Source organism: Podarcis pityusensis (assembly GCF_964106645.2).
Source record: "Podarcis pityusensis genome assembly, chromosome: 3".
In the NCBI taxonomy this organism is placed as follows: Eukaryota; Metazoa; Chordata; class Lepidosauria; order Squamata; family Lacertidae; genus Podarcis; species Podarcis pityusensis.
The window spans coordinates 46,584,192-46,603,176 of NC_138026.1; positions in this window are offsets into that span (position 1 = coordinate 46,584,192).

Below are 18,985 nucleotides of genomic sequence, written 5' to 3' on the forward strand. Positions count from 1 at the left end.
CAACCGTAAAAAAGGATTGAATTATATAAAGCAACCTGACACAAAACAGAGACCAAACGGGCCTAGCTTTTAGAGAGCGAAAATAGGCACTATTTCTGACTGGCAAGGGACACTGCCCACGTGCCAACGGCCTGACATAACGTTTGCAGCTTGGCACAAGGCTTTATGCCAGGTACAAAACTAGTGGTAGATAAGCAGAGAGAAGCCTTTATCAAGTTCAGTTTAATGGCCAAATGTCTGATGGGGAGGGTGTCATGGCCATCCGTCAGGCAGGCAGCTGCAGGATATGGCCATGCTTGACTAATGACAACTCAGCTTTCTGGTGGCAGGTATGCAGTCCTCCAAGGGACGCGGGTGGCGCTGTGGGTTAAACCACAGAACCTAGGACTTGCTGATCAGAAGGTCGGTGGTTCGAATCCCCGCAACGGGGTGAGCTCCCGTTGCTCGGTCCCTGCTCCTGCCAACCTAGCAGTTCGAAAGCACGTCAAAGTGCAAGTAGATAAACAGGTACCACTCCGGCAGGAAGGTAAACGGCATTTCCGTGTGCTGCTCTGGTTCGCCAGAAGCGGCTTAGTCATGCTGGCCACATGACCCAGAAGCTGTACACCAGCTCCCTCGGCCAATAAAGCGAGATGAGCGCCGCAACCCCAGAGTCAGTCACGACTGGACCTAATGGTCAGGGGTCCCTTTACCTTTACCTTTATGCAGTCCTCCAGCAGACCAGCAACAGGCCTTCATTCTGTCCAGAAACTGCTGATGCTCCAGTGCCTCCAGGAGACTGGTAGTTGCAAGAAACAGCCACCACTGAAATCAATAGTTTGCTTATTCTCTGCCTTTCAAAGGTGTGGTAAAAGGGATTCAGGCTACATGCAGCCCAGAGGGAACAAGAAGTAGCCTGCACAACCATCCTTTGGGGAATTAAATACCTGGAATTTCCTACAGTCATCAAACAGGGAAGTGCAGAAGTCTGGGCAAAATTCCCAGCCATTGGCTCGATTCATTATTATTGGACCTAGTCACTGAATTACTGTGTCAGTTTTCCCCCAATTATATTCTTATGAAGGGGTATCCTGAATTATTCATTTTAAGTTCAATTCTTATTCCAGTTCAACCTAGAACTTCAGATCAGTTTCTGTTCCAATTTTTGAGAGGGAGGGGAAATAAAGGTTCAGACTGAGTTTACATGTCCTATTCTAAGTCAGATTGACTCCCTGGTTCTGTCTTACTTAACATGAGTCATAATAATAATATGTTCCAATTAGTAGTTGTTAACTTATCTTTGTAGCAGAACTATGGAAGGCCTTAGGCGGAATCAGGGGTGCCAACTTGAATAAAATATTGTGGGAGCCCAGGGAAGCCCCATCCCACATAATTGATCACATGACACAGTGCACACATACCATTTGAATGGAAATGCCCATCAACTTTGTGGGAGCCCGGCCCCCTCAAATATTTTATTGTGGGGGTTGAAGCCCCCACAGCCCCTGGAAGTTGGCTCCTATGGACTGAATGTACACATCCACTCATACCCTATAAATATCAAGAAAATTAAAACAAACCTCAAAACATAAGTATATGGAATGTTTTCCCTGAGGCAGATGATTGTTATACCCCATCTACAAAATTACCATTTCTATGAAACCTGAAGATACTGATGTGTTCAGAATGAGTTAAGCATGATTGAATTATGCACCATTAAGTCTGCATGTTCTGTGATTTTATCATTTGTGGATTGATTCCTGGTATGCTAATGAAGACCTATGTATAGTTTTCTTGATTAACTCATGGCTTAGAACTTGTTACTTTGAGTACTAAACAAGATTTAAGGGGTGGTTTTTTTGTTTTGTTTTTGAGGTGTTGCGTCTGATATCTCAATTATTCATCCCAGGAATTAATGTACAATTAGCATGAATTCCAGCTACCATAGAAATAAATGGCTATGTAAATTTGGATGCTGTTCCTGGAACATTTTAGAATAATAAAAAGTCTGGCATTAATATCTTCACGTTGACTACAGTTTTAGATTGTTTAAGGTAGTCTTCCCAGGCTTTAGATGTTTTGGACTATATACCATGTTAGCCAAGGCTGGTGAGACTTGTAATCTAAAACATCTAAATGATGCATGGATGGCGAGCTTGACTCGAGTCTGAGGGGTATTTGAAGGGTTTCTCCTTTCTACTTAATTGTCCCTTCTGTTTCAGGTGATTGAACAAATAAGAAAATCAAAGTCCATATAAAAATAGCATTTATTTATTATTTATTAAATTTGTATGCCACCCTTTATTTGAAGATCTCAGGGCGGCTCACAGCATAAAAATACAAGATAAAAACACAAATCACACAATACCCCAATAATAATAATAATAATAATAATAATAAATTTTATTTATATCCCGCCCTCCCCAGCCGAAGCTGGGCTCAGGGCAGCTAACAACACTAAAATAGTGCAATTATGAAAACATTATAAAAATTAATTAAAATCAAAATTGATGGCAACCATAAACTAAAGTTTTGTAAAGATTGCCAAAGGAGGGAGTCAGGCTGCGCCCTGACCAAAGGCCTGGTGGAACAGCTCTGTCTTGCAGGCCCTGCGGAAAGATGTCAAGTCCTGCAGGGCCCTTGTCTCTTGTGACAGAGCGTTCCACCAGGTTGGAGCCGCAGCCGAAAAAGCCCTGGCTCTAGTTGAGGCCAGCCTAACCTCTCTGTGGCCTGGGACCTTCAAGATGTTTTTATTTGAAGACCGTAAGTTCCTCTGTGGGGCATACCAGGAGAGGCGGTCCCGTAGGTACGAGGGTCCTAGGCCATATAGGGCTTTGAAGGTTAAAACCAGCACCTTAAACCTGATCCTGTACTCCACCGGGAGCCAGTGCAGCTGGTATAGCACCGGATGAATGTGATCTCGCAGCGAAGACCCCGTAAGGAGTCTCACTGCGGCATTCTGCACCCGCTGGAGTTTCTGGGTCAGTCTCAAGGGCAGCCCCACGTAGAGCGAGTTACAATAATCCAGTCTGGAGGTGACCATCGCGTGGATCACAGTGGCTAGGTCAGGGCGAGAGAGGTAAGGAGCCAACTGCTTAGCTTGGCGGAGATGAAAAAATGCCGCCTTTGTTATAGCTGCAATCTGCGACTCCATGGAGAGGGAGGTATCAAAGATTACACCCAAACTCTTAACGGATGGTGCTGGCACTAATTGCACCCCCGCAAGAGATGGGAGTTGCCCCCTCAATCCCATATCGTCCCGTCCCAGCCAGAGGACCTCTGTCTTCGAAGGATTTAACTTCAACCGGCTCCCACGTAACCATCCAGCCACAGCTTCCAAGCATCTGATCAGTGTGTCTGAGGCCGAGTCAGGATGGCCATCCATCAACAGATAGAGTTGGGTGTCATCAGCATACTGATGGCAGCCCAGCCCAAAACTCCGGACAAGCTGGGCGAGGGGGCGCATAAAGATGTTAAAAAGCATCGGGGAGAGTATCGCACCCTGGGGCACTCCACACACCAAGGAGTGGCGGGATGACAGTTCCCCCCCAAGTGCCACCCTCTGTCCCCGACCAGAGAGAAACGAGCGCAACCATTGAAGGACTGTGCCCTGGATCCCCACGTCGGCAAGGCGGTGGTCCAGGAGTTCGTGATCGACCATGTCGAAGGCTGCTGACAGGTCTAGAAGAATCAGCAGCCCTGACCCGCTTCGATCCAGCTGCCTGCGGAGATCATCTGTTAGGGCGACCAGAGCCGTCTCGGTCCCATGACCAGCGCGGAAGCCGGACTGGAATGGATCCAGAGCCGATGTTTCATCCAGAAACCTACCAAGCTGTTCAGCAACCGCTCTCTCAATCACCTTACCCAGGAATGGAAGATTCGAAACCGGGCGGTAATTGGATAGATCTAAGGGATCTAATGATGTTTTCTTTAAAAGCGGGTGCACCGCTGCCTCCTTCAGTTCCCCTGGGAATGTCCCGGTGCCAAGGGACAAATTGATGATATCCCCCAGGGGGGCCCGCACCTCGTCTGGACACGCTCTAATCAGCCAGGATGGGCACGGGTTGAGAGGACAAGTGGTGGGCTTTCCAGCTCGGAGGAGTCTGTCCACATCGGCTGGGGATATCCGGTCAAAGTGGTCCAATACTGGACCCGAGGACAGTCAGGGGCCTCCAGTTCCTTTATTGTATCCAAATTAGCAGGGAGGTCATGGTGGAGCAACAGGACCTTCTCCGCAAAAAAGCTCGCAAATGCCTCACAGCTGTGTGTCAAATTGTTATTTAAATTTGGCTGTCCTTCGAGGGACGTTAAAGACCGAATTATACTAAATAATTGCGCTGGGCGAGAGCTAGCGGATGCAATGGAGGCCGAGAAGTAGGACTTCTTAGCGGCCTTCACTGCCATCTCGTAGGTTTTCATAAAAGCCCTATAAGATGTTCTTGAGGCTCAGTCACGGGCACCCCGCCATACTCGCTCTAGCCGTCTGAGGTCCCGCTTCATTTTCCGGAGCTCCTCGGTAAACCAGGGAGCCCGGTTTCTGCGGGGTCGCAGAGGGCGCTTAGGTGCGATCTCATCTATGGCTGCCAGGAGCTGGGTATTCCAGCCCTCAACAAGCTCAGTCAATGAGTCGCCAGGGGGAGAAAGGTCCCGCAAGGCTTGACGGAATCTATCAGGGTCCATCAGCCTCTGCGGGCGAGCCCAAATTGGCTCGCCACCTAAGCAGGGTGGGGGTGGAACGTCAATCCTGGCTTTCAGAGCGTAGTGATCAGACCATGGCACCTTCATCGAAGGAAACATGATCACATCTATACCGACGCCAAAGATCAAATCCAGCGTGTGGCCTGCTTGATGTGTGGGGCCCGATACAAACTGGGAGAGCCCTAGTGTCGCCATGGAAGACACCAGGTGGTACAACAAAGTAAAAAGTAAAAACACCTGCAAATACTGTGAGTAAAGCTAGCATGGTCCACTGGTTTAAATGTTGGTTTGGGATCAGTTAGGCCTAAATCCAGAATTCCTACTCACCTGTGAATCTTTCTGAATGGGTTTGTACAGGTAACTGTCTCAAAGTCTCACCTACCTCACAGGAATTTTAGGAAGAAAAAGGTGATAAGAACTATACAACAGCTATGAGCCATGATGGCTATATTCTGCACCCACTGCCAGAAGCATTATATCTCTGAATACCAGTTGCTGGGAATTAGAGGTGGGCCGAGTGTTGTTGCACTAATGTCCAGCTTCCAGGCTTCACATGGGCATCTGGTTGGCCACCAGGATGCTGGACTGGATGGACCAATGGCCTGATCCAGCAGGCTCATCTTTGTATTACACTTTGTTCAGTGACACACTTCATTCTCCTGGGCTCTATGAGAGAGACTTTCATATTTACCTTTTGCTTCATAGCAGTGGGCATATCATTAGTTGGTGATAATTCAAAGGCAGCCTTTATGACTAGGGAGTTGTTTTGCTGAATCTTGTGGATGCATGGCACATTCAAGGTGTATCTATGCACACCAAATATGTCAAAATATGTTGACAAAAATAGTAATTGGGGGGTGCCCACACCAATATATATCAGGACCACAGCAAATCATACACTCAAGCAAAGGGGGCAGTGTCCTCTGTGAGATGCCACTGGATCCTGTCTAGCACAGGTGTTAATTTTGAGTAAGTAACATTATCATTGGGATCAAATATCTTCTGATCATAAAGATACATGAGATAGGGCACCCCAACAATTAGTTTAGGATTTGGGGACATATAAACTTCTGAGTTCATGGATACACGAACTTTCTTTCTTAGGGTTTGGAACTTCTGAGCAGTACAGAACTGGAAACTAGTAACCAACTTCAGCATCGTTATAGATTCTTGTTTGATTGAGTTTAACTTTTATCCCAATCAAATCATTATAAACCCATTAACTAAGAGACCGAGTTATTAATCTTGTCTGGAGTAATAGGTCTTTAAATGTTCATTTCTTCTTGTCACTGGTTTTGATTTGGTATATACTAATGAACTACAGTTAGGGCTATTAATAACGCTTATTACTTAGCCTTACTTGGTTCTTAGTCCAAGATTAAGCAGCTGCCTTCTTAAAACCATTAAACGTGTTCTGTCCTTATACAATATATATCCCCCACCTTCCTTTCAAAAGCGTAATACTGAAGGAGCAAGAAAAGCAACTTAGCTCTCTTATTGCTTTTTGGTCTGGTTAGGTGCTGCTCTCTGGATGCTGCTTGGGAAATAAGCCTTTTGCTCCTCTTCTCTTCCTCCCTTAGAGGAGTCACAGGGCTTGCTCACTCGAGCTATGGGATGATGTAGGCAGCCGCTCACTCACATTTCCCACTTCTGGCTTCTCCAGCTTTGTTGAAGCAACATCCCAGAAGGGGTCTGGATTTGGATTTGATATCCCGCTTTATCACTACCCGAAGGAGTCTCAAAGCGGCTAACAATCGGACTTCTGGGTTGGCGCCATCGCCGAATGGCGGACTCCCTCCGAGCTCCGGAGGGAGCCGGCTCGGCAGGGGCTGGGTCCTACCGCGCCGGCGACGCGGGGACCCTTAAAAACCACGGGCACGGGGCCCGTGGACATGGGGACTCGGCTGGTACCGTCAGCGCCCTCCCGACTCGTGAAGGAGCCTTTTTAAAGGCTACGGATCGGGTGCCTGGGAGTGGCGTGGTACTTTGAGTCTATCGCTTCCCCTGCCGAGTGCAGCCGCATGCCATTCGTCGGAGAGCGCTGGCTTCTTCCATTTGAAATTCGGACATTTAACAAAAACCCGTGAGTAATTGGGTAACCGGGTACAAAAGGAGGGGGAAAAAAAGGAATTTTTTTTTTTCGGATTCGGCACGAGCGGGGGGGATCTAAAAAGGAAGTCAGTCCCCTCCCTGATTGTAAACATGCTAAAACAAGGACTGAGAAACCAAGATCAATTCTGAAGTTTATTGCTGACTAAAAATACCAAATTCCACGATGGAATCATCACAAGAATTGTGCTGGAGGAGAGTCGAGGGTGAGAGGGAAAAGGCAACCCCCCCCCCGGGAACCGGGGCGATTCAGAGAACCTGGCGGAGAGAGATGGAGAGTTTGACAGCTGTCAAAGTAGCTGTCAAATCTTGAGAATATAAAGAGGACTTTGCTACAAGTATTTTGCTGGTTGATTTTGATACAATTGGATATAAATATGGATACAAAATGTCGGATGGAAAAAGAAACAACAATTTGACTTTTGGATGAGAGGACACAAAGTTATTGTAATCCCTCTAGAGGGGCTTTGGGACATTACAAGCGGCGTATATGGAAAACTACTCTGGGATGTGTATTACTGGTCTTAGCTCCTGGGAAAGTAGCAAAACTGAAATATTTGTTTTGTCTACAGAGGTGACAACACAATAGAATCTTTCTATTTAAGTAAGCTCCTGAATAACAAACCTCTGTAGAGATACTAGATTTCAGAATAAGAATGGTTTTGCAGCTGAACAAGACAGAAACCTGAGAAAGTAAGAAACAAAAGAGTAAAGGACCAACTACGCCACGGCAAGAACAATGGGAGGAGTAACAATGATCAAGGGAAATTAAAGGCCTCGATTAGACTGGACTTTTGAAATTAAATATTATCAAAATAAGTAAATTTAAAGAAAACCGGCAAGATGAATTGAGAAAGTTTGGCTGTGGACTTGAGACCTCCAGGCCGACAACATACAGACTGATGGACATAGGGAATCTAAACCGGGGAAGGGAGGGGGAATTCTAGAATCCAAAGGCTATGTAATCAACTTTTGGAATCTTCTTCTATTTTCTATCTTTTAAATTTTTTTTTTTTCTTTATATATAACTTTGGTATTTTGATTTAACAAGTTTTGGGAAAAAAAAGAAAAGGGGGAATTCGTGGAAGGAAACGGGGTAGATTTTGGGGAAAAAAATCTTTGTTTTATTTTGTTAAAGGTGAGGAGTGATGTTAAGATTGTAATTTAAATTGGCTATTAGGCATAACATATTAGGTTAAATTGGGAATGAGAACTTGTGGAACCAACGTAGGGAAAGGGGAATACAGTCGGGAGGGGAAGGAGGGAGTCCCAGAAAGAAGGTTATGAACATAAGGGTTTAAAATTGGTCTCTTTTCTTTCTTTTCTTTTTCTTTATCTTTTCTATCTTCTTTATTCTGTTATTATTGGAAATTTTAATAAATATGATTAAAAAAAAAAAAAAACAAAGCGGCTAACAATCTCCTTTCCCTTCCTCCCCCACAACAAACACTCTGTGAGGTGAGTGGGGCTGAGAGACTTCAAAGAAGCGTGACTAGCCCAAGGTCACCCAGCAGCTGCATGTGGAGGAGCAGAGACGCGAACCCGGTTCCCCAGATTACGAATCTACCACTCTTAACCACTACACCACACTGGCTCTCCTGGCACTCAGATGCTCTGGGCTCTGAAGCCATCCTTGTTCTCAACCCCCATGGAGGAGCATCAATGGCAGACAGCTTGGCCAGTTTGCTTGCATCTTCCTTTACCACTCAGGGAACTCAGGTTCCTGAGAGATATGCAGCTGAAGGAGAAAGCCAAAGTGTGACTGGGCTATCTTAGCTGTGGTAATAGTTCATGTGTGCAGTAACTTTAACAGCACAATATCCAGAATTAGAATTATAAGATTTCTGGACATTTGGAAGCCATGGTTGTTGGTATTGGTGCAGGGAGGGAGGGAACCTTAGGCCTCTCCCCAGGTTACAGGTGTTTTTGCCTGGCTGGAATGTGTCCTTTTCACTTTTCAGTACACACTTTTGGGTATGCAGAAGCTCTTGTTAACTGGGTACAGCCAGGAAAAAGGCTGTGATGAGGGGACTGAAGGCAGGCAAGCTTTCATAGGTTCTCCTCAGTTCCACATGGTGGGATTCACAACACCTTTCACATGCGCTCTGTCAGGAAGATTTTGGGCATCACATGGCAGGACAGAGTCTCAGACAAAGATGTGCTCTCATTCCCAGCATGTTTGCACTCCTGTTTCAGTGACATCCACACTGCCCTGGTCATGTGCACAGAATGGAAGATGGCAGGATCCCCAAGGATGTGCTCTGTGGGGAGCTAGATTCAGGCACCAGACCCACTGGCAGACCAACTCTGCATTACAAAGAAGAAACATGACATGAAGGCTGGCAACATTAACTCCACCATATGAGAATCCCTTGCAGACACCCGCAGTCAGGTTGTGTATCCAGAGGTGGAGATGGCTGGGTGCTGTTGCTGGAAGGCTATCCGTACAGTTTTCAGCAGCAGTGTCCAACCCTCCCCTACCCATCTTTCTCACTCTCCTTGAAAGCAGAAGCAGATGTGTCTTCACTCACTTTGCTCTCCAGGGATAGCCATAGAATTGTTCCTCTTGGTCAATGAATCGCAGAAGCTCTGAGTTTGCAGAGTTTCAGGAGATGGCAACACTAGCTTCCGAGACAATACAAATATTTATTATTTATTTATGGATTGTAAAAAATAATTTATACAATTAAGTAACAACACTGTGCAGGGCCTGACTGTTTTTCTTTCTTTCTTGGGCCTTGATAGAAATAACAGTTCCCCACCTCTGTATTAACCCATCAGCTAAATATTTTGATGTAATAAGTGCAGCCTCACTAGCTTCATAGCAATTCCGTTTTTTTCCAGCTTTGTTTCCTTCATAAGGCAGGCAAAAAGAGGTCCAGGCTCTTATCTGCTGTGTCACATTTCCGAAAATGGTTCGTGTTACTTAGCGTTGAAAATTGCCAAGTCTGACATGGCAAAGAGCTATTTTAAGCTGCAAGACACACAAGCATTGACGTATACAACTGAAGCATAACTCTACACCCTATGTCCTTCTGTCAGGTCTCATCAGAGGAAAGGTTTCAGGGCTGAGACTGCGTAGAGCAGGCTGTCTGAGAGGAACAGAGGCAGAAATATAATGCAAAAGATGCAGGAGTTGGGTTCCAGTGCAGCAAACAAGGCTTAGAGGGGTCAGATCAGGGAGTCAGAACCAGGCAGACACCAAGATCCTAGGCAGCAGTCAAGAAAAAGGAAGCAGGGGCTTAGCGTCATCATTCTAGAGACAATGTACTCAGACAGGAGCAAGTTTTACAGTTAGAACTTAGTGGACAAGAAGGTCATCTGACAATGGTCCAGGAGAACTGCAGCCTAAGTAGCATCCTTGAACTGCAGATGCTATCCCACTCTATTGGATAGGCTTGCAGATAAACCAGAGCTCTGTTGGTACCAGGAGGTAAAGTGCTAGAATATGATTACTGGAAGATGTGATTTGAATCACACATGACATCCACACCCTCCAAATCTTTCTCTCTTATTTGGGGGGGGGGGGGAGCTAGCCTCAGTGAGTTAGAATTGCCAATAAGAAACCATTGCAGGAGGCAAGATGGGATTTACCGTTTTTCATAGCGATGGTATGCCAAGCAAGGGCTGGGAAGACACACAAGAGCAGTGACACAAACGGCATCTGTTTTGGCAATGTCTTTGACAAGGGAATCAGCCACATGTAACATGGCACCAGCAGAGGGGCTTTTAGGCCAAATCCTGTATGCTTCATAAATGAAGTGCTGAACTGGCTGCAAGGGCCTTAATCTTCACACATGGGAGCCTTAGCCTTGCTTGAAAAAGCAATTTCACCTTGAGATAATACGAGTTGCATTAGACTTTAATTTGAATGTTTATTTTTATTCTATTTCTTTCCCACCCTTTCTCCCAAAGGAGCATATTTTTATTCTGACTTTATCAGTTCTTTACTAGTTAGCTCTTCCACCATTAAATAGCAACATCACAGCGACAGAATGCAAGTAGGTCACTCAGAGCCACTGGGAGAGAAAAAAATCCAATATTTTGCACTGTAGTTTGTGTGATGTGTGTGTGCACGCGCTGTGATAAAAACATTTTGTCCTTCCTGTCACTTGATGTACAATATATTTTTAGTTCCTTAGGAGTGGAGTTGTTTGTGTCTATTTTGATTGTAACTCCCTACTTTGTAGGCCCCACTTTGGCATTAGATCATCCTGCAAGGGGTTAAGTTCTGGCTCAGAAATGTGGGCTGTTTGATATGAAAACCATCATTGTTTGATATGTCAAATAAAACATTTGTCAATCAAGAGTCTTTAAGCACTGGGCTATGTGACATTTACTCTTTTATACACCGACAAAGTCCCTGGTGGCCTGCCTTTTTTCCTCTCATTTAAATAGTAGTAGGAGAACAAATCATACTTCAGGGCAAGTTGATAACTGCCAGTCACGATTCCTGCCTTGTTTACTATAATGAGGAGGGTAATAAATGCATCTGACCATTTCAGCTGGCATTTGCATAGATGAATGATTTGTCCAGTCAGTTGCTCTCTTGTGATTTGGGCCTCTTTGTCAGCACAAAGAGCATTCAGTCTCTTTGGAATTTGCAGCCGCCAAGCTCTCATTAGTAAACATCCTTTGCCATGAATGATTCAAATAATTACCCCTGAAATAATAAACTGTTTCACAAAAAACATTTTATTTGATGGCTCCAAAACATCAACTTTTCTGAATTGTTGACATTCAAATCAGCCAGAAAGCTTTATTGTTTGGCAACAATGACCCACTTGTAAAAGGCTGGCCATTGTTTTACCACCAGTAGACCTTTCAACTTGGCCCACTATCAAATGGGGTCCTTCAGTCCACCAGCCAAACACTCTGGGTAATCAGAGGGCATGCACCAGATGGAGCTGCGGTAAACTGTGTGCTCGGGCTCCAAACAAATTTTCGTGCAATTTGCTTCTGATGTTGTAAGCACCAAAATGCCAAGCTAATTAGCAGCAGCAACAACTTCTTGTCTGTTTACACCTCGAATATAGGCCTTTGTTTACACTGAGCAACCACTGCGTATGCTGCCTTCTGTAATGGTATTCGATGGGTATAATTAGATGCCATTTGATATAGTTTGCTTGAGTTCAAACAAATGAGCAAGCAACAATTATACCTTGTTATAATCTTTGCTAGTCCATGGCAATGGCATAATAGCAGCACGCTATCAGTTCCTGTTACCATCTTTTTAACATCCACTCTGCCGCACGTAATTTTGAAAGTGTTATTAAGCTGAAGCTTCTTTAGGTGGCGAGAGAGTATTCATGAACTTGCCTAACCCTTCATTATTGTGTGTAAATGTAAGTGTGAAAATACCTGAAATGTACCAGAAGGACTGCTTAATCAGGACAAAACAGGATGGTGTTAATTTAAGTCTTCCGCAGCTGTGAGGAAAAGCATTAAGCAAAGAAAGGGCAAGGATTTCTCTGTCACGTTGTACATTTCCTCTTTGCTTTGCACCCACTTTGAAATCTGGCTGTATTCAATGTGTCAGCAATTACAAGAGTGATTACTCTTTTTACCTTCACCAAAAAGTTCCAGAGCAGAAATACAAAGCAAAAATTTAAAAATCATATAGTAAAACCAAAACATTATAAAATTCCAGCACAAACAAAATGGCAATGGCAGTGGATTACTAAAGCAACCAATATATCGAAACTTCATTGATCTACTCAGGTATACTGATTTTTACATATTACTGTTATTATTAAACAGAAATTATTGTGCAAATGGAGAGCAAGATACGGAAAGAAGAGCAGGGCCAGTACTACTATTAGGCAGAAAGTGATGGCTGATTAGGAAGCTGATGGTTTTGGATGTCATGAAAGCTCAGCAAATCCATACCTTCCATTTATTGTTGCATTTTTACTTCCATGGAGTAAAAATGTTAAAAGGCACCTGTAACATTTTCTACCTCAGATGGAAAAATGACTTGTTCAGCTTTGGGTGCACCAGAGCTAGATCTGATATGGGCATAACCACAAAATACTGAGAGTCATGTTTGCTCAGTGAAAAAAAATATTGTAAGTCCTGGAAAATAAGAGATACTACATTGTAAAAAATGCATATGTCGATCCCATAGAGCAATGGGAGGAGCACTGTGAATTTACAATGATCTCACAAATGACATTATTGGCATTGTGGGCCAAGCTACATATTGCCCTGAGAAATCCAGGACTTATCTTCAAATGGGTTCCTCCCCCACACAAAAATTGCAGCCTTGGGAAAGGGATGCTAATTTAATTCGGAAAGCAGCAACCAACACTATATTTCCAATCTATTTGCCACCTTCTCCAACACCTATTTGCTTCATGATCAAGTCCCTGTGTTACATACACACACACACAAACAAACAAACACACAGCAAATAGCAGCTCGTTGGGGATAATTTAGGTCAGGAAAATTGTGCAGGGGGAAACTGGTTTAATGCCACTCACCCCTGCACCACTTTCCTGATCAGATTATCAGACTTGTCTTTCTCACAGCTGCACTCAGAAGGAAAGTATCAGCTGCAGATCTCTAGGTGTAACATGTAGTATGGGTCTGAGGGAACTGTTCAAAACAACCATAGCAAAAGTGATAATCAATCCCAGTAAAGGGTGGGGAAATGCAATATCAATACTTTCCCCCTACAGTCAAAGGAATAAAGCTCAATCTAATATTTTCCCTTTAACTCTTAAAAAAAACCCACCAAAAAACATTGTCTTTTCTAACTCTTTGTCAGTGCCAAGTCTATTTTTCATTTAATTCTTTGGCTTGTCAAGACCAACATCAGGAGGAGATGAAAAATCCCATTAATAGTTCAGATTTGGCAGATATATATTTTAAATGTCTCATCCAATTTGGTGTTTGTGAAATTATGTGACAAATAGAACTGGCTGCGCCTCTCAGTGCTCAGACTATACAACTGACGGCGTGCCTCAAAATATGCAAGGCTTTTCATATGAACAAATGTGACAGTCCAGGGACACTTTGTGAGGACAGGTTGGACTTCAGAAAGTCAATGAGCAAGCAAGATGGCTTGGTCCAGTGGAGTCCAGCGCAGAAGTGGACTAACAAAGGAAACTGAGAAGATGGTTTATTCACTTACTATCAACCTAACAATAGATGAACAATAGATGTGATGTGATTTAGGAAGAATGGTTTGACATGCATGTGAAGGCAAGGGGCCTGTGGTCTCCATGCAGACAAGCAGACACAGGACTAGGTATGCAGTACTGCCAATATCCACACCCACCCTCCCCAACACACTGCCATCATATTCTATACTGTAGAAGGGAACCTTTTATGCAACCAGCCATCAAGACCATATGAGCTCAGGCAGACACACAGCATGACCATGAGGAGGGTCTACCTGGAGCAAAACTGATGTACAGGGAGCGCTGTGAAGATGGACGTCCTCTGGGGAGATCTATGCTGGGTATGCATACCAATGTGGGTTTTGTACATGTTCCAGTGGCTGGGTAATGTGCAGCATAGGGAGCTGCTAGGTTGTGAAATGCTGTGCTTGTTGTGAGATGGGATTGATCAATGTGCCTTCCAGCCCTTAAGGCTTGCCCTTGTGATAGAACCTCAGTAACAGCTGTGGAACTCCACACATGCAGAGACACATTGGAATGCCAAAGGTTATGCTAGGGTTTGGGGGCCTGGAGCGCAGCTGCACATTTCTACTTCAGAGCCCCTGCAAAGAGGGATTGATACTCACCGCAGTTTAAACGTAAGCTGGGTTTTTGTTGCTAAGACTAGAATGGAGAGTCAAAGCCGATAATCCTCCACCAAACGTTATCCTGGCAAATTATTATATAAGTCAGGCAATGTACTTGTGAAACAAAGTTGGTGTACCCCCAAAGTGGAATTAAGCAGTGCAAAAGTTCTACATGCTGACACTTGAAAGAAATAACTACACAACGTGTCTCTGTGCAGGCAACACAACTTTCCTATCATGGCCCATAGCATCTTGATCTTCACACAATACCTTTAAGGAATGACTTTGCAGTATTTCTGGGCAGGAGGGATGGAGAGAGAAGAGTACAGTCATGAAGACGGCAGATGCCAAACTGCAGGTGTCAGTCAAGGCAAATAAAATATACATACCAGCAGTGATGCTTTGGGTGTACACAATATTGCCCCCAAACTGATCTGTCAGGAGGCCAATCTTTGCAATTCAAAGATTTTGAGACAGGGACTGCCTTTGAACAGGAGGTAGCATTTCTTAACCATGTACCATTGCTGCCTCCACTGCAGAATAAAATGGAATTCTCCTCACACAGTCCAGATGTCATCTTCCTCCTTGTACTTTTGAAGGGCCACTGTTGCTTTACTGCATTTTTAGTAGCCTTCCCCCAAACACAAACATGACCCAAAGCAACTTACAAGATCATACAGACATTAAAGCCAACTATAAAAAAACCAAACCAAGATCAAAAACCTAAAAACACATCCATAGTATATATATAAAAGGAAAGTCTACAACAACAAACCCCCACGAAAGATGGGCCAAAAGCTTGCGTAAAAAGAAAAGCTCTTGCCTAAAAATTGTTGATTTGGCACCAGGCATGCCTCCATGAGTAGGGTATTCTACAAGTGGGGATCCACCAATGAAAAGGCCCATTCTTGTGCTGAAACCCTTCAGACTCCCTCAGAGGGGGCACACAGGGGACGGTGTCAGGTGAGAAGTTCCAGGTTCATGTTGGCTCATGTGGGGAAAGGTGGTCCTTGAGTTATTTGGATCCTGAACCACATAAGGCTGTATAGTGCAAAACCAGCAAAATCACGTGCTGTGCCCTTGTGCAAGTGAAAGTGTTTTGCACTAGTGCAAAGCTGGTATCTTTCATGAATTTCTGTCACTGAATTTCATTTGAAACTATCCGTCTTGTTGGAACGGTGGTAGGCTATTCTCTAAAATCCACTCCAAAAAGTTGATATAGACCAACTTTTTCAGTTAGTGGGCCAATTAATATTATGATCAAACTTTATATTTATATATCCTGTGCCAAGATTTTATTTTATTTTACAATAATTTTTATTAGTTTCCAATTACAAAAATCCAAAATACACCTCATTATATCCCTATCAAATCACAATACAAAATCAAATATCGATTAATCAAATATCCAATGTGTCAAGATTTTTAACGTAACTTACCTAAAGGCAACAGTTTTCAGTCAGTGCTTTTTATATGTAGGGGTAATATTGCAATACAAACAGTTAATTAATATATACTAATTAACTGCATTAACTAAACCACAGGGCTTGCTGATCAGAAGGTCGGCGGTTTGAATCCCCGCGACAGGGTGAGCTCCTGTTGCTCGGTCTCTGCTCCTGCCAACCTAGCAGTAAGAAAGCATGTCAAAGTGCAAGTAGATAAATAGGTACCGCCCCAGCGGGAAGGTAAATGGCGTTTCTGTGCACTGCTCTGGTTTGCCAGAAACTGCTTAGTCATGCTGGCCACATGACCCGGAAACTGTACACTGGCTCCCTCGGCCAATAAAGCGAGATGAGCGCCGCAACCCCAGAGTCGTCTGCGACTGGACCTAACGGTCAGGGGTCCCTTTACCTTTACCTAATATATATATAATTATAAAACCACAACTAACGTTTACAAAAAGTGGGATGCAATGATATCTTCTGCAGTATCTGATATTCATTTTTTCTGTCTGCATTGATTGTATACAGTGGTACCTCGGGTTACATACGCTTCAGGTTACATACACTTCAGGTTACAGACTCCGCTAACCCAGAAATATTGCTTCAGGTTAAGAACTTTGCTTCAGGATGAGAACACAAATTGTGCTCCGGTGGCGCGGCAGCAGCAGGTGGCCCCATTAGCTAAAGTGGTGCTTCAGGTTAAGTACAGTTTCAGGTTAAGTACAGACCTCCGGAACGAATTAAGTACTTAACCCGAGGTACCACTGTATGCTCAGAAGCCCTCCCAGCCTATCCCCATCTTGTCCCATGTCTATTTAATATGCAATGTCAGGGCAATACATGACACATCAGATTAGTAAAATGTGCGCAAGTCTATGTGTTTGCCTAGTGTTTAATAACTTACACCTAGTGTAATAACTTAAACTCTAAAGTTATCATTGAATCGTTGACATCCAGTGCTTAGTTGTTCAGGCATTCAAAATATGGCTCCATATCTTCCATGGTTTTCTGGACATGCTTCCTTCTATTCAGTAGGAAAATGGGTTAAATGGGATATTTCAAAAAGCAAAATAGAGCAACAGGACATTACTCCTACATATTCCAGACTTTCAGATGCCGCTCATATTTTCATGAATGAAAGGCCTTTTGGTTATTTTTCATTGTGGAAAAAAAATTCTTCTGAGAAGTTTAAAGGCCACAAAGGGAGTACAGATAAGAGTCAACACTGGATGTACAATAAAATAAGTTTTTTGTTATTAGGCTGCTGTGCAAAATATCTAAACAGTGCTCATGTATATTTGCAGAACTTATATTGCCTGTTCTTAGCCATGTCAAGGCTTACTTGACATATTGTCCAAGACAAAATGGTTTACATTGAATTACATTTCCCTCTCAATAAAAAATGAATTTGAGGTGCATGTGATCTTAGCTGAATCTTCTACATAGCCCCTCAAAGGTACTAGACAGTAATAAACAATTATATGCAGTGTCCAAAATGAGCTGGGGGAGGAAGTAATTGGGGTAGTTTTGAAAGAAGTGGAATGGTTTCAAGATGGGAAGAAGCAAGGCAGATAGTTAGGCCAGACACAGCTATCTAGGCTTGAAAAGAAGTCGGACGGTTATAGATTCACCTAAGAAGCAGCTGTATGGCATACCACCCCATATTGAACACTGCTTAAATGAATATACAGAAAAAGCTTTATTATTAACAACCACTTCTATTTCAGTGTGGTGCATGTCACCCAGAAAAAACCCAAGACCCTATTGTTTTATTTCCCCTACTCTCCTTCCCTACACCATCCCCACATCTGCTCCAGACGGTTGAGAGGATACCCAGAACAAGTGTAGGGTTGCACAGGTGGAGGATGAGAATGCTTCACTGCACAAGGAGAAACCCTTGCACTGATGGAACATTCACCTTGAATACAAATCTTCATAGTTACTGTAACTGGGGAAGGTCTGTAGCTCAGTAGTAGAACCCCTGCCTTTGCATGCAGAAGTTCCCAGGTTCAATCCCCAGTAGCTCCAGGAAGGTGTGGGAGAGAATCCTACCTGAAATCCTGGCCTTCTTTCTTCCCACCTTGAAACCATTCTACTTCTTTCAAAACCACCCTCTGATGCTAATAGTTTGTCTCTTATAGCGTGAAAAATAGCTGGTGGGAAAATACTCTAAATCTTATCCTTAGCATGTTTCTTTGGAAGTAAGTGTCACTGAGCGCACACAAATCTCCTGGGGAATGCCCTTCTGGTTGAAGAAAGACAAAGGTGCCGTTAAGCCCAAGGGTTAGCATGATATTACCCAAGTCTTTCTTCAACAGTACAGATTATTTTGCCATGAGTTTGGCCATCTTGATTTATATGGCCAGGCCCATCACTCTGATGATATGCCTAAAGTGGTACCTCACAGTAGTTAGAGACAAAGTAATATTAGGGGCAATTCATGCCCTGCTTGTGGGCTTCACATAGATATCTGGTTGGCCAATGTGGAAAACATGATACTGGATGAGATAAGGTTTTTGTCTAATACAGTGGGGATCTTGATATTCTCCTAGCCTGGTCTACTCAGAAGAAAGTCCCATGGAGCTACCTCCTAGGTAAATGGCATTAGGATTGCAGCCTTACTTGAGTGTAAGCCTCATGGATCTCACCAGAACTTACTTCCAAGCCAATATGCATAGGATTGTGCTGTAAAATACCAGCAGGGCCCTGCAAGGGGTTTGTGAGGATACTGTTTGGATTTAAAAAGAATGTCGGTAGAGTTTAGCTGGAATCTGCTGAAACTAGGATGCATTCAAGTGTGTTCAGCTGCCTAAATTTCTTTGCTTGTATTTAATGCTCACTCAAGGTGAAATCCATCCTTAAGCAAAAAACCAACATGAGCTGTATGCTGTGGCTTTATTTATTTATGTTCCACTTAAGACCATTTACTGCCTTGTAGTTATGCAGTTCAGTTCTGCCACAATATGTTAAAGTCCACTTCTTTGTTTCAAGGGCTTCTAAGTAGATT